This window comes from Dipteris shenzhenensis, chromosome 18, assembly GCF_047967505.1.
Source record: "Dipteris shenzhenensis isolate YYH24624 ecotype China chromosome 18, Dip_SZ_1.0, whole genome shotgun sequence".
NCBI classification, from domain to species: Eukaryota; Viridiplantae; Streptophyta; class Polypodiopsida; order Gleicheniales; family Dipteridaceae; genus Dipteris; species Dipteris shenzhenensis.
The window spans coordinates 51362046-51378774 of record NC_141613.1 but is presented as its reverse complement, the minus strand read 5'-3'; positions in this window follow the sequence as shown (position 1 = coordinate 51378774).

Genomic DNA, 16729 nt, shown 5'->3' with positions numbered 1-16729 from the left:
CATTCAGCCCACCGACATGCATACCCTCACCTTTCCAAGGATTAGACTGCAGCAAAAACCCCTTTACCTTTCTTCTGCACTGCTTCCATCCTCCTTGAACCGGCTCATTTTGTACTTCTTCACTATAGTAGAAACGTGAATATCCATTGGACCAAGAGTCACCACCAGAATCAACATCCTGGGCCAAAACATCCACTGATCCTTGGTCTTCCTTATCATCCTTGTTTACAACGTGTAGGTTCTTACTAGCCTTGGAAAGCTCCTTCAGCACCCTCATATAAAACAACCATTAGGGAAAATTCCAACCGTACTTGTTCGAAATACACCAAAACATTAACTAGCTTAAATCCAAATGATCGGGGACTTCTTGCACCGAATCCAAAAGAATATAGGCTCTTTTCATACTAAATGGGGTCCTCATAGATGGTGGTACCAAGAGCAACTTCTTGTATGTGCGTGTAAGAACAACTTCTTGCACCCAATCCAAAGAATACAAGCTCTTTTCATACTAAATGGGGTCCTCGTAGATGGTGGTACCAATAGCAACTTTTCGTATGTGCATGCAAGATATTGACAGCATCCCCCAACCATAACAGAAGATTTGGGGAACACATCACATACAAGATACTCATCATACAAAAATTCATCCACCGAGAACATGAAAAATATCTTCTTGGGATGTGCTTGCAATGACCATCTCCTTTACCTATCCTTAGACTTCTAGCATTGGTCCACACAACCTTATTGAGAATGAGACAAAGGAGGGTGGACAATTTTACAGGGATTTCCTTGTGCCAAATTTGAGGAATATGCGCCCTTCAAGCAAGCCTGACTGTCATGGAGATTCCATCTGTCATTTAGTGTCCTATACACCTCTTCAATGTCTTTAAAGGGGGTAGGGATAGGAAGCAAGTGAGAGGAGTGCATATACCTAGATGAATCCAGGAACATTCCCAAACTCATCCTCTAAAAACACAACATAGTGCAGTTTCAATCTCATGATAGTCACTCACAAGGTTGAAAACCATAAACTCCATCATGCATAGCAAGGACTAGCTACTATGACATCCCCACTGACGTCATCAGCGCCCAACAGTGGGTGTAGACCATAGTATAAAAATATGCTCTCACACATACAAATCCACACACCCACACATACTTGAGCATCCATTTATACAGAGTCTTCGTGCTGAGTTTCTGTCGGCACTCCTGAGGTGAAGGGCAGACTCAGCCATGACGAAGGCTAGCACTGTTCCTCCTTTCCACCTTAAATATTAGTAGACTGTTGGTTGGAGAGACAAAATTCCCTTTTGATTTCATGCCAGATACATATGGAGTCTAGAGCCATGAAACACCCCTTGCCAGAGAATCTGATCTAGGATGTAATTGTCTCAAAGACAGCCCACAACAACTTCTAAAGCTGACTACCTTTAGTGAAGCAAGGTTCTGGGCTAAAAATAGTAGCAAACAGTGTGGGAACTGCTTCCACTTTTTCTCCCTCAAGGGTCAGACCTGAGAAAAATTCCTAGAGAGGAGCTGAGCCTAATTCTGGTCTGGCTTAATTAATGCTTTGATAATCCATGAGGCAACAAGCTTAGCAAAAGAGAGCTGTATGTCAACAAAACCTCCTTCAGCCTTAGGCCTAGTACAAAAATCCCACTTACTTTAGGTAATTTGGAACTACCTCCCCAAAGGAAGAATCTACACGTAGATATCAGTTGAGACAAGCCCTTGTTGTTGGGGTGCTAGCAGGACAGATAAAAGATGGTGATAGGGTATAAACAATGGTTAAGAACCATCCTTCTGCCAGCTAGGTTAGCCTGGAAACCCTTCCACTTCTCCGATATAGAGCAAAAACGGTCCAGAACCCAGTCCCATCTGTCTTTCATACTAATTCCGAATCCCATTGGGATTCCCAGTATTCTGAACACCTTGCCATGAGGCAATGGGTGACAGCCAAGAGCGTCCAGATATGGCAGCTGCTGCTGGCCACTGAGAGCAGCATATCCCATTTTGGTGTGGTTATTGAGAGACCCTGAAGTTATGTAGAAAGTGTCCAGGCCATCATAACATTGACATCCTGTGCGTTGTTCCCAAGAGTCAAGCTTTTATTATCCGCATATCGTTGGCTAACCATCTACTTGCCAGAGGGTAGCTCAATGCCTCTAATATTGCCTTGATGAATTCCCTCAGCTAGGGGGGCACCCTAAGGAATACACAACTATGGAAAAAAGGAGAGGAGCAATAGGGTAGCCTTGTCTGATGGAGTGTTTCATAGGGAAAGGAGAGGAGATGACACCATTTACACAAACCATGGCTGAAGCATTGGAGAGGAGGAGTTTGATATATGAGACATACTCTAGGCCAAGGCCCATATCCTGGAGAGATTGGATTAGCAAATCCCAGTATAGGCTTTGTCAAAATCAACTTTAATAAAGCAGATATCTTGATTAGGGTCTCCAGCATGCTCATAGCCTTCCCACAGGTTGATGATGGCTTCCAGAAGGTGATGTCTCATAATGAACCCTTTCTACTCATGTAAGATCCATCCGTCCATCTTAGCTTGAATCCTTAAACCTAAAGCCTTCGCCATGATTTTGTAACTGCAGTTAAGCATTGTTATAGGATGTCAGTTCTTAAGTATATCTATCTTGCCTCCTTTTGGGGATGAGCTTGATAATTCTACCATTTAGATGCTCAGGTAGCTCATGGCACTCCTGCCAAATTGTGAGGAGCCATTTGTAAAACTCAATAGGGAGCCCATCTTCTCCCGGAGTTTTCTCATCTTTCATTGAGTTGACAACCTCCTTGAGCTCTTTTAAAGAAAGAGAGGCTTCAAGATAAACTTGATCAAAATGTTGTACCCAAGCCGCTCTGACCCTCCTGCACTTTTCCCGAGCTAGACAAATCTCAGGAGTTACCTATATAGAGGGTGAGAGTAACTACTGAAAGTGATTAGTAATGAATTCTAGATTTTGAGTCTCACTCTTAGCCCACTGATTGTTAGCTACTTCCAAAAGGGGAATGTCCTCTCGAGACTTCTTCCTTCTGATCAGATTAAACACCTCCTTGGTAAGCCTGTCCATCTTACAAGCCCACTAGTTCCTTAAATAAATCCGACTTTGGCCTTTTCCAGCTTCAATAGGTCAGCTTTAGCTTGTAGCAGATCTGCTTGGGCACTAGTCCACCCTTGCCTCGCCCTCAGTTCTAACCCCTCAATGGCCTCCTTAATTATGTCCATTCTTCCAGCCCTTATACTGGCTCGACTTTTTCTTGCATTTTTCAATATCTATTGAGTGTCTCTAACAGAATTTTGCCAAAAGGACAATGCATCCTGCTCACTTACCAGTATTACTCCATACCGCAGTAATCTGGCACTGAGTGGTCTTGTAACGAAAAAGGATGGGGTCAGCCTTAACCACGATAAGGATCTCCTTCCTTGACCGAAATCAGAGCTCAGCATAACTGGCTTGTGATCAGAAAGGATTTTCTTCCTTGACCGAAATCAAAGCACAGCATAACAGACTTGTGATCAGAAAGAGGGTGGGTAGAGAACGTTTGAACCCCAACCTTGGACGTGTTGAGCAAGATATGGTGAGAAATATAGAATCTATCAAGTTGAGCTTTTCGTCTGCAATCTCCAATCTGCCTGTTAGACCAGTGTACTCTTCCACCAAGTTAGGATCTATAAGTTGCAAGGCATCCTTTAAGTCCTTCCAAGCCTGCAATTCAGCACCCATTAACCCAATCTGCCTGTTAGACCAAATGTACTCTTCCACCAAGTTAGGATCTATAAGTTGCAAGGCATCTTTTAAGTCCTTCCAAGCCTGCAATTCAGCACCCCTTAGCATGGTGCCCTTGCCCATCCATCTGTCTCTTCTGAATTCAAACATGTTAAAATATCCCATCAGAAAGGCATTATCTAAACATCTATCGCCTGCCAAGTGGTCACTCGTTCTTAAGAACTAGTAGGAGCATAAACTGAGACAACAACCCAAAAAGGAACCCATTCCAAAGGCAGTGAAGTGCAATCCATCTGTGGCTTGCATCTGCAACAACTTTTTTAACAATTTGTTTATAGTGTGAGAGGACACCAATCGTTGTACCTCCCTTTCCTATCTCGTGATCAGTAAAGAACCATTTTCTTCTCTTGTCAATCCACCTGAGCCTATACTCAAGATCATTATTGGTACATTTGACTTCCCAAAGTGATATAAAGGTGGAGAAAGGGACTTTTCTCTCAACCACCTAGACAACACGCGCCCTCTAGTGAGGAAAGGCATGGGCTTACTCACCATGTTTCTTCTGCCCCTTCTTAGCCCTGGGGTTGGGGCTCTTAGGCAAGGCAAAAGGGTCCTTAGCATGGGAGATACTTCTTTTGGATTGGAGTTGGGCCACTGCTTTTTCATTCACAATGATGTCTTTCTCAGCACTGGGTGGGGAGGGAGCTCCTCTTCTGACTCCGCCTCCTAAGAGAGCATATCATCACTTTTTAGGACCTCGTCTTTAAAATCATTGGACCAACCTCCTCCATCTCACTCTTAGGCTTCTCAATAATCATATCCTCTGATGGGGAGTCAGATAGCGCATTAAAAGGGTTATTAACAAGAGCAACGGGGTTGCTCTTCTCAGCTTTGCTGACCTCTCTTTTAGGCAGATTGTTCATTGAAGAACCAGGAGCTTCCTGAGATGTTCGGGGGGGGGGGGGGGGAGTGGAGACCTTGGGTACCCACTTCTCTCAGTTTGCAGAGCCACCGGGGGGTCTTTAGGAGTTTTAGGCTTGGATGTCTTAAGCAGAGTGTTTTTTATTGTATGAGAGAGCCCACATAGGAAACATGAGTTAGGGACATTCTTGTAGACAAGAGGTTGCTCCCTAACTACAGCCCTTCTCCTGTTGAGAAGGAGCAAAATTTCAGGGAGGTCCTCAACAAGGTCAAGTTGCACGTAGACCTTACAGTTACCCCTCGTATTGACAAGCTGCTCTCTTTCAACGCTCAGGACTTTGCCCAAAGACCCGCACAACGACACAGATTAATTGAATAGTGAAAAGGGTAAATCAGGAAGCTCGACCCAGACTAGAAGTTTGGTAGACCTAGGCATGTCTGTGTTGAAAAAAGGAGACCACCTCTCCAGGTAGAGAGGTTGATTCCTTATGGTCCAGAGACCATGTTAGAGGACCTTGGAAGTGGCCTCAGGGAAGATGAAGTACCCTCTCCATAAGAAGCGTACGCTAACAATACCGAGTCCTTCTTCACCCAGCTATTTCGGAACCACCCTTCTAAATAGGCTACTAGAGGGCAAGGGCCATGGAGGAGACTCATAAGCGCGTGATCGAAAATAAAATCCTCATTCTATTTTGTGATCACTCTATTTGTTCATTCTACAGCACCCTTTTTTTATTGGATATACGTGGCCTTTTAATCCCATGATAATTGCAAAATTCATAGAACTCGTGAGATGTATAATCTCTCTCTCACTCTCTCTCTCTCTCTCTCTCTCTCTCTCTCTACACACACACACACACACACACACACACACACACACATACAGACATACATAGATATGTACATATATATATATATATATGTATATGTACATATATATATATATGTATATGTACATATATATATATATATGTGTGTGTATACGTACATCTCTCTCTCTCTCTCTCTCTCTCTATATATATATATATATGTATGTATGTATGTATGTATGTATGTATGTATATGTACATCTATATATATCTGTATATGTACATCAATATATATCTGTACATATGTATATGTATATGTACATCTATATATAGATGTACATATACATATATAGATGTACATATACATATATAGATGTACATATATATATATATAGATGTACATATATATATATATATATACATATATATATATATATATATATATATATGTACATCTATATATAGATGTACAGATACAGATATATATAGATGTACATCTATATATATATATATATATATATATATGTACATATGTACATATATATGTATCCAACCAAGATCTCAATCCAGCTCCTTCGAATGCTCATAGCCCCCCCCTGCTCCGGTCTACCTCCCTCGCGACGCACGGCCCCCTCCCCCCTTCCATTCCTTCCCCTCCTCTGCCTCTCGCCGCGCTACCGCCACCCTCCTTCCTCCCCTCCTTCCTTCTCTGCCTCCTCCTCGCGCCGCGCTGCCACACCCCCGCCTCCCTTCCTCCCCTTCCCCACCTTTGCGTCGCGCTGCCCCCCCCCCTCCCCTCCTTCCTTCTTCGCCTCCACCTAGTGCTGCGCTGCCACACCCCCGCCTCTCCTCCTTCCCCTTCCCCACCTTCGCGCCGCGCTGCCACCCCCTCCTTTCCCTCCCTCCTCCCTTCTTTCCCCTCCTTCGCCTTTTCTCTTTCCCCGCTGCCGTCTCTCCTCCCCCCGCTTCCTCCTGCACCTCCCTCCCTCCTCCTTTCCTTCCCCTCCTCCGCCTCCATTCCTCCCTCCCTCGCCTTTGCCGTTTCTTTTCCCCCGCCTTTTGGAGCTTTCGCAGTTTGTCGGTGCGGTATGGCGGCTGTAAGCCCAGAACCGGTGGCCCGGACGGATCCCCCCCTCCTTCAGCCTACCGCGTAACACTGACAGAGCTTCAGGTCTCCTTGGTGATGCAGGATGTCAATGACTTTTCCCAGACTTCCGTTTATGGAAGAGTCATTGGCTACGCCCCTTCACGAGCAGACATCAGGGACTGGATGCAGTCCACCCTATACCTTGAGGACAGCCACATTGAGGAGGTCACACTCATGGGACATAGTATCTTCTGGCTCAAGCTCTCCTTGACGCAAGCTGCGAGCGATATGGTCAGACGCTCCCCTACCTCTATGGGAGGGAAGATCATCCTTATGGTCCCGTGGTATAGGGGTTTCAATGTAGCGGACTTCGATGCCCACTTCCGCATCCCTCGCCATCCAGTTACCCTCATCTTCCCAGGCCTCGCAACAGAGCTTTGCCCGATCATCAAGGACTTGCGGGCGCACTTTGGCTGGCTCATGCAAGACACCTTTGTTGATGCGGCGGCAGCCCAAGGGGTGCCACGCGTCAAAGTGGCAGTCCTAGCTCGGCAGAGTATTCCCTCGGAGTTAAGGTTGAGACGAACGCAGGTGTGGTGACGCAGCGCATTATGGTCACCGGTCGCCCAGATCAGTGTCTGAGATGCCACGGCTTCGGGCACCAGGCGCGCTCTTGCCCTCGCTTCACGAGGACAAAACCTCCGATGGCACCCAGCCAGGCAACTCAGCATCCCCCCCGTCAGGCGTCGACAACCCCTCCAGAAGGAGAAGGCTGGACTAAGGTCAAAAGGAAACAGAAAGGAAACAAAACAATAACCAAAAAGCCCCTCTCCAGTAGGAGACCCCTGAGGTCACCAGTTAGCAGTAGCCCGGTAAGGGGAAGGAGAAAGGGAAGGAGAAGGTCAGCTAGCCTCCTCCTCATCTTTCACCCCACCCCCCTCCTCCTCCCCCCTCCTCCTCGGTTCCCCTACCTCCCCCCCCTCCGGGACCCCCCCCGGCACCTTTGGTTTCAGCCCTCCCCTCTCCCTCGAGCATGATCCCGCGGGGACCCCTCCCTCCTCCTGGGCCCCGAAGCTAGCACAGACCTCCTCCGCGCCAACCCCCCTAGCCCGGTGGAGGGGAGAGGCCCTTCCCCACAGACGGCCAGCACCACCCCAGCTCTTTCGACAACTAGCACCCCTCTTTCTGGTTCTGATTCCTCATCTTCGTCCCCCCACCCAAGGGCAACTCCTAGAGCTCTACCTTTGGAGTTCTATCGAGCAGGACCTTGGGATTACTTGGATACAGCTGGTATTGGCTCCTTCCCTGCATGCCTAGACATCAACATCTTCTTCCTCCGAAAGGGGGCAGAGGGTAAGGTGTACGTCCTCGCCCCCCATGATGGTCCCAGCTATTCCTTCACTATCACTAGTGACGGGAATGAGCAATGGATGAATGAAAATGTTTGGGAGGCGATTCATGATCAGTCCCAGGAGTAGGTACAGGACTGGATTGGTAGCAGAGCAGCGGAGCTTCTTCAGCAGCACTGGAAGGAGGGTGGCATTCATCTGAGATGGCGCCACAGTGCCAAACGGTTCTGCCTTTTGGTCATCATTTGACCGCCTTTGGAGTGGATCTACGCGGAAGGGCTCCGCCCTTGGAGGACCTCAGAGGTAGCGGGCTTCTACAGTATCTCCCTGGCGGAGGCTTCGAGTTGGTTAGAGAGAGCTTACCACCATGGGACGAAGGGCCTTTCCCCTCTACTGAAAGTTTTAGAGGATGGGTCCATGTTCCGGCCTCACCTTCGAAACCTTCACAAGCGCCTTCGTCTGCACACTGACATCCTCCGACCACCTCGACATCGACCGCAAGCAGACAGCTGTTTGTGGCCCATCTCTCCTCTTCATGAGTATACGCATTATCTCTTGGAATGTCAATGGGTTCCACTCATCTGGAACCCGCGGCCCCAAGAAGATGGTGCTCAGAATGGTGCTCAGACAGGAGCTCCAGCGCCAGCTTTGGTGGGAAGGGTAGATGTGCTCCTATTACAGGAACACAAGCTTTCGGCCTCTCAGACCAATAAGTGTGGGAAGGTCCTCACAGGGCGCTCCAACACCTACTGGGAACCTTCGATTGGCAAGCAGGGGAGGAGCGGAGGTGTCTGTACCTCCATCGACGCTTCTCTTGTACAGCATGTGTGTGTGGTTTTGGCACCTTGATCCTAGGACGAGCGCTTTGGATGGGCTTGAATATTGAGGGATCTCGCATCGGCATCCTCAATATCTATGCTGATTTCTGGAGCTTTTTGACAGACTTATTGCCAGAGATGGATTCTTGGATTGTAGGCGGGGATTTCAATAACCTTGAGGCTCTAGAGGATCAGCAGGGACGGGGCCCAGAGTTCCTCGGTGTAGCTCAGGTGGAGCAGGCGGAGTGGGACTCCTTGTTCGCTGTGGGAGGTCGGGACAGTTGGAGAGAGCCTTCCTTTTGCAGGTGGACAGGGAGCTTGGACTTCTCTTGGGGTTACAGGAGGGAGGGAGGTAGACTTCTGGAGCGGTTGGACCGTTTCTATGTCAGTGATTGGGCGATAGGCAGAGGTGGAGAGTCAGGGGTGGTTCCACCAGGGACGATCCTCTCTGACCATGTCCCAGTCATCCTAGTCCTGGACTCAGCCTCTCATTCCTTACCTCCCCACACGTGCCGGATCCTAGACTCCATCTACTTCAGAGCAGCGGTTCGCAACAGGATAGTGGACATGTGGGAGCACGATTGGGACCCCATGGGGGATACGGTAGCTCAAGTAGCTCAGGTTCTTGCCGAGTCTAGTCTCATATGTCAGCAGGAGGCGCAGCCAGCAGTGGTGGGCGAAGGATAGGGGCCTGAGATGAGACCTTGCCTCGATACAGTGGATGCAGCAGTCTTCTCTAGGCTCCGAGGAGCTCAGACGACAGGAGGTTAGAGCCCGAGCCATGTTAGAGGAGATCACCCAGAGACGCTTAGAGTTCTCGTTCCACACTTCCAAGTCCTTTTGGGCTAGGAAAGGCGACAGGATCTGCAGAGAGTTCTTCAGGACTCATGGCCAGAGGTCACAGGGGAGCAGCTCCACTCTCTCAGGGCACAGGATGGTAGTGTCAGGATAGATCTAGACGAGGTCAGGGACTTGGTGACAGATTTCTATAGATCCTTGTTCCAGCAGGAGCCCCCAAACCCTCGTGCCCACCGTTGCAGGGAGGAGGTGGGGAGGTATACGCCGATGCTCATGCAGCCTAGCATGAGTGAGGCCCTTCTCGCCCCGTTTACCGTGTCAGAGATGCAGGATGCTGTGAGAGATATTGATGGGCAGAAATGCCCAGGTGATGACTGGCTCTCTAGAGCTTTCTTCACCACCTTTTGGGAGCAGATCCACCAGCCCCTGCTTGCAGCCTTCCAGCATATCTTTTCCAGCGGACAGATGCCAGAGAGCCTTGCGACTGGCTTGATTTGCCTCATCCCCAAAGGGGGGGACCGTCAGGAGATCAGACAATGGCGCCCTATCACCCTCCTTCCGACTGCCTATAAAATCCTCGCCAAGATGATCAGTAGCCGCATCCAACCCCTGCTACATGACTTGATCCACGACACCCAGACTGGTTTTGTCTAGGATCGCAGCATTTTGGACAACATCTTCACGTTCTCAGAGGCGACGGAGTGGGCCCAGCATAGTGGCCAGCACCTAGCCATACTCCTTGACTTTGAGAAGGCGTATGACAGGGTAGACTGGTCCTTCTTGGAGGGCACACTTTTTCGGTTCGGTTTCCCAGACGAGTGGATTAGAGGTATTGCTAGCCTCTACAGATCGGCCTCCAGTCGAGTTATCATTAGTGGCAGGATGGGGGAGAGATTCACCCTCGAGCGCTTGGTACGTCAGGGCTGCCCGCTTGCGCCCTACCTCTTCCTCTTTTTTGCAGAGGCCATGGCTCACTTCCTACGAGCCCGTACCACTGGTCTTCGAGGGATGCGCCTCCCTATCAGGGACGATGCAGAGCTTCTGGACTCCGAGTACGCAGACGACATGGACCTGTATGTGCAGGATGATATTGAGTCACTGGAGCGAGTGAGACTGTCGCTAGAGGTTTTCTGCCTAGCCGCTAGGGCAAAAATCAACTGGCATAAGTCAGTTCGTTTTCTTACGGATCCAGGAGCCACCAGCTCACAGTGGGGTATTTTCCTGGGGTTTCGCTGGATCCCTAGAGGACAGACGACACGTTACCTGGGATTCCAGGTAGGGCTGGATACCACGCCGGCTCAACAATTCCTACCGGTCCTAGCTTCCATACGACGGAAGCTAGCCTTCTGGAGCACGGCTCGGCTATCTTTGGCAAGCAGGGCCCTTGTGGTCAATCAGGTCCTTCTAGCCACCACTTGGTATGTGGCATCCTGTTGGTGCTTCTCGAGATCGTGCATAGCCCAGCTGAGGAGACTGGTGCGGAACTTTTTGTGGTCTGGCTCAGACGGTTCCGGCACCACCCTAGCGAACATCTGGAGCATGATCATTCACACACTCAAGGGTTAGTGGGATCAGAGTTAGGGGGACTCTCGAGTAGGGAAGGAGAAGAGACAGTGCTTCCTTCGCGACTGGGACCATCAAGAGCTTTTCTTCCAGCATTCTGCTCAGAGTCTTTAGTGGCATTACTCGCCCCCACCGTGGCTGTTTGTCCACACTCAGATGATTATGCCCCGAGAGGCTTGTAATTATTTTTGTTACCCTAAGCTGTATCCGTTTTGTGATTATAGCCCACTGGCCTTTTTAGGCCTTCTTGTACTCTCGTTTTCAAGCAATATAACTAGCACTACTTTTTGCGAAAAAAAAAATGTACATATATATGTATATAGATGTACATATGTACATACATACATATATATATATATATATGACCATACATATATATATTTATATACATACATACATACATACATACATACATACATACATACATACGTATGTACGTGCTTTCATACATACATACACACATACATACATACATACATACATACATACATACATACATATATATATATATATCAATCAATTAATGCTATGGGGACATCTCACATCTTAGAGCTTTGATATATTTGCCAGTTTCTTTCTTCACCTCATCTTTGAAAGCTTAAAAGTAATGAAATGTCATAGTTTAATCCTATGAAGTATGTCCATTTTTTTTTGAGTAAAAGTAATAAAATAGCATGCACTACCTAATCATTGATTTTGAGCTTTTCCCTAATGTATTTGTGTACTATTAGTAGAACATTTATGGTTCTTGCATAAATTTGAGAAAAACAATGTCGTCATTTTCCATACAACATGACACCAAGGATGTTTTTATCGAAGCTATACTCATATCTTAATATAAAATCTTCGCGAAAGTTTTCAAGCTCCTTTTTTTAGGTTTCACAATATCGGTGGAATTTAGTACCTTTTTATGTATATTATCTTTAAATTTTGAAGGAAAAAATGTAAATCCAGGCAGAACTTTAAATTTTTTTGCATAAAAGTTTCAAATTCTGGCGAAGGTTTCAAATTTTTATTTTATTAGGGAATACAAACTTTCGATGCCAATATTAAATTTTAGCTTCTTAACGAAACTAACTTGCTTTAACTTGGCATTGAAACTTTCTTATGGGACATCAACTTTAATACTACTCTTTGTAGACAAAATTCCCTGTTGCACATAGTGTAATTTACACTCTCTGCATGCCTTTCTAAATTGCAGTTCATAAGGTGAGGGTGGATGACAAAGAGAAAACTACTAAAATTGATGCTTCCATGAGCATGGCTATAAAAATTAGAGCAAGATAGTAAAACATTAGAGCAACTTACCTATTATGTTCCCTCTTAATTGGAAAAAGCTTTAGTAGACTGCAACTAGTTCTGTGAAAATATGAGAGGTTGTCAAAGCTTAATGGCTTTGTGAAGATGTGTACAACTTGATCATGTGTTAGTTCATGTGTGGGGTTGTATAGTCAAAACCATCTTCTTTGAATAGTATTATGTGATAGTGAACCTTTGTGCTTGGTATGAGGATGAAGACTCAAGTCCTTATATGACATGGGCAATGCTCATGTTATCAGTGTCAGGTCCCAAAGAGTAACTAAAATTCTAAACATAGTCTCTAAAACCAAAATACTTTCAAGTTATGTTTGTTGTTACTTCTTCTCTCTCCTAGGAAATGGTAACAAAATGAAGACAGAAAACAAATCCACTTGCAAAACTTTTATCATCAATGCCTCTAGCATATTCAAGATTTGTAAATGCACTCAAATCATAAAACAAATTAGCTATCAAGTCCACAGAGCCGCAATATTATGAGATTGCATTCAACTAGAGTATTCGTGGATTTGCATCATTGCATCCAGAACTAGGAATATTAAGTTTGAGTAAGCATAACCTATCCATACTATAATAACAAGCAAGTAGTGAAGGTGGCCCATATCTTTCATGGAAAATTTTGATGCAAGTTGGGTTGCACCACTTGTAACTATGTATAAGAGCTTGTGATGAGAAGATTAGTAACATAGAGGATGATACCACAAAACTTTTTCCTACTTTGAAAATATAGAGTGATCGATCTACTTAGTATTGAGGAAGGTTCAAAGCCAAGTTGGTGCAAAACTTTCATCAAATCAAGCATTCCATTGTCTAGGGGCTTGCTTCAAGCCATAAAGCAAGTTCCAAGTTTGCAATCCAAATGCATCTTACCAAAATATGGCATAGCCTTTTGTTGACTCACATGGATATTCTTATTACTATGAAAAGCATTTTTCACATCTAGTTGATAAATAACACAATTGTAATCCATTGTCTTGAATATACTTATTTTTGCACAAGAGCAAATATCTCAGCGTAATATGTCATGTATACTTGAGCATAGCCTTCTTCTACCAGCCTTGATTTTTGATAATCTGATGCAGGATCAACTTTATAAGCCGTATGCAATGCTTATCTACAGGCAATTCATCTAATGAGCATCTCACGCCGGTGGTCTTGCTGAGCCTCATCACTGAGCATTGGGTTACAACTCCTTTTCAACAACCAAGAAATAGTAGTTATGGACATATCTCCTCCTTCTTCGTCGCACGAAACAGCACAGTCTTCACCTTCTTCATCTGAGCTCTCTTACCTCCTCCTCTATCACAAATAACAACACTCAGCACCTTTTTCTGAGCTCTATTATCTTCTCCTTTGTTCGCAAGAAAAGTAGAATTCTTCATGGTCTGAGCTCTCTCTCTCTCTCTCTCTCTCTCTCTCTCTCTCTCATATGGATGGAGTACAAGAGCCAGGTATGCAAATAGTTACAAAACTACTCAGCGAGGCGGGCATTGCAAGGCAAGACGAGGTAGGGATTGATTGCAAGATTAGGATTCCAAGCGTCTGTAGGATTGCGAGATGAACAGATGCAAGAACGCAACGACATTGCTGACTTGTCTTTCAAGTCGTTTGAAAGGCAAGTCATAAGGAAGTGGGAAAGAGATAGGAAACCAAAACAGAGGGAAATTTTGAAAAGAAAGTGAAGATGTATGAAGCAATACCAGAGGAAATCAGGAAAGCCAAGACTGTGCAGATGCTACACTTAACTCGGACAAACACCTTTCTTGTTTCTGGAAGAAGACAGGTTCTAAGATTATGCAACTATGACCTAACCATTTCAAGGTATGTGGAGGAGAAATATGCAGGGGAAAAACTTGTTATGGCAATTGCTCAAAAATCTAAAATCTAGCCATGAACTATTTGTGAAGAGAAGCTTATGGTGTTTAATTTTCCTTTATGGTTGTAATCCTCATCCATTGTGAATTGCCATTGTTGGTCTTGTGCAACCTACCGTTAATAGTTAGCTCATTGATTTTCATTAATGTTTCTATGTTTGTGAAATTTGTGGTATATGTCCGCTAATCATGCACTTTCTTTTACCTCGTGGGTTTTTGTATCAACTTTAATTGTGAGCATTATTGTTTTGCCTCGGTGTGAACTTGTAGGCATTGGACTTGAGTAGAAACATTTGATTCTCCTACTAGCTAGAATTATCTATTGAACTTACCTAGATGCTCAAAAGGTTGTAAATAAGTATCTCTTCAGTCTTAGTAACTAGGTAATTCATCTAGAGTCCCGTCTTTGCTAATTAATTACTCTCTCTTAACAAAGCCCGAAGGTAATGTGCTTTACTTTTATCATTATAACTAGTAACTACACATCTTTTACATTTAGTGTCATGATTTTTTCTTAATTCATGCATGCATAGACCAAGGTTCTTAATAGGCTCTGCAACCAAATTATGAAATTATTGTAAAGACCTCATTGTATTATGTTTTTTTGAGAAGAAGACCATCATTTTAGTATCACTCTAAGTTTTAATATAATTCCTTAACAACTCTATCAATGTAGATTATACAAACGTACAGTAGTATACATAAGGATTAGTTGAACTTTCTTATGCACAAGTAATTGAGAGATTGTTGCCTTGGTCTACAAATAAAGTATTTTGGGAATGGGTATGGCAAAGTTGCATGATATTGTAGATTAAAGCTATGCCAAATGTGTACGTAATTATACATTATAATAAGCTTTTGAAATTACTTGAAAAAGATATGCTAACACATTTAAAAATGTGTACGTAAATGTAGCATGTTGAACAATATTCTTGCAAAAGCTTGAAATATATGTACTTAGGCAACCAACCAAATCACAAATTGCTCATGGTTTAAGCTATTGAATAAGACAGCAATGATCGTGACATCCACAAGTGGACACCTTAATTTTTTGTTAGTAATAAGGTTCTATGGCATTGCTTATAATATATGGGTAGTATTCAACAAGCCACAAAGGAAAGGCCAAGACTCCATGAAATGCTTTGGTTTTTTCATAAGATCATGCCAAAAATGTATATGCAAAATTTCACAAGGCTTATAGAAGATTAGTCTAGATCACCATTCCAAGTCGAGATTATCTCCAAGGATATTGGATTTTGCACAAGCCATCTTGTGACCTTTGGCCTTAATTGTTTTGCTTGTTAATGTCATTGAAAGTGTTGTATACGTGTCTTGTGTTTATCATGCTTCTTAGCTTGGTGCCTTTAGTAAGGTTGAATATGAATATTTCTTCTCAATTGCTCATAAACCTTCTTTGTGGATTTATGTTTGTTTCATGGCTAGGTGCCTTTTAGTGCTATGAATGTTGTGTCCATATCAATGATCCTTGCAATGCATCAAGCTTGTAAATGGGGGCATCATGAACAAGATCCCTTCTAGATCATTCCAAGTCGAGATTATCCCCAGGATTTTGCACAAGCCATCTTGTGACCTTTGGTCTTAATTGTTTTGCTCGCTAATGCCATTGAAAGTGTATACATGTCTTGTGTTTATCGTGCTTCTTAGCTTGGTGCCTTTGGTAAGGTTGAATATGAATATTTCTTCTCAATGTTGAAAATTGTTCATAAACCTTCTTTGTGGATTTATGTTTTTCATGGCTAGGTGCCTTTTAGTGCTATGAATGTTGTGTCCATATCAATGATCCTTGCAATGCATCAAGTTTGTAAATGGGGGCATCATTGCTATGAACAAGATCCTTTTGATAAGTTATAACCCTTGTACAAGTCGCTCAAAGAGGTATCGACTTTTTATCATGAAAGCAGAGACTTTGTGCAACAAGGAATCTTATCAATTCAAACTAACCTCCACATGTCGTCCTTGTTAGGCAACTTGGGCATTGATTGCTTAATGATAGTATAGTATTCTTTGAAGCACAATTGCTTGTGGAAACTCGAAACGCCATACAAAATTAAAATTATGGAATGTCTTATATTTCCTGGATGTATGTGCGTGCTCAAGTTCATGCACATCTTTGTGTAAGACAAATTTGTCCATGAAACATCCATCTAGCAACAATTGGATCAATTCCAACTTGTCCACCTTGCATATAAAGGTGAAATATCCTTTTCAACATTGACTAGACATTTGAAATCCCTAAGCTTATGTCTTATCTATATAAGTCAAATTTTAGGATTAAAAAAGAGGGTAACATTTGTGTGAAAGAAGATAAGACACAAAACAAAGTGATAGCCAAAGGTGTCATGCAAGGAAATATTTACTAGCTATGCACCAGTATTCCAATAGCAAATGCTAACACGTGTCCTGAGGATGGCAATACTCTTTATGGATTC